This window comes from Geospiza fortis, unplaced genomic scaffold (assembly GCF_000277835.1).
Source record: "Geospiza fortis unplaced genomic scaffold, GeoFor_1.0 scaffold443, whole genome shotgun sequence".
Lineage (NCBI taxonomy): Eukaryota > Metazoa > Chordata > Aves > Passeriformes > Thraupidae > Geospiza > Geospiza fortis.
The window spans coordinates 4649893-4650574 of record NW_005054335.1 but is presented as its reverse complement, the minus strand read 5'-3'; positions in this window follow the sequence as shown (position 1 = coordinate 4650574).

Sequence of the window (682 nt, the reverse complement as noted above, 5' to 3'; positions counted from 1 at the left end):
CCACTCTCTTAAACCTGATTCTGATGCCGGCTAAATATAGAGCTTCGCCCTACTGGTAACGCGAATCGAATACACAGTAAGCAAATCAGTAGCACGGGAGGGGAAAAAACCCCTTGATCAAAGCCCTCCTTTTTTCCCAATCCTGGTTTGTGGGGCGGAGACAGGTTTCTCTCTTACTGCACATCATTGGCAAAGATCAAGCTTAAAACGCAGTCACCTCTCCCAGAAGTAGTAGTTAAACCAAAAGTTAGGCGGTGGGGGTTAATAGAATTACAATCAGATTGAGTTATTTTCAATCAAGGATCTAACGGTGAGAAATAAGATGTGCTATTTCAAATATGGGAGGGGTTGTACTTTAAGCAGGTCATTTTTTTAAAATATATACAAACATCTAAGACGGGAGAAAATGCCTAGAATGCAGTACGGGAAAACACCTTCTCTCTTCGAGTCTCATAAAATCCTGGAATTTTCTTTTTCTCAGCCATTGGGTGATATTTTTTTACTTTTTTTCTTTTTTTTTTTTTTTTTAATTACTCGGACGTTTTTCCAGCTCGCAGCGCGCGAGGTCACCCCGGGGGAATGTGGTGGGGTGGGGGACGGAAGGAGTCCCCTGCGTGCCCCTCGGGGAGGGCTGGAGGATGACATTTGCTGCGCACCGGGAGGAAGGACACAAAAGGTCCGA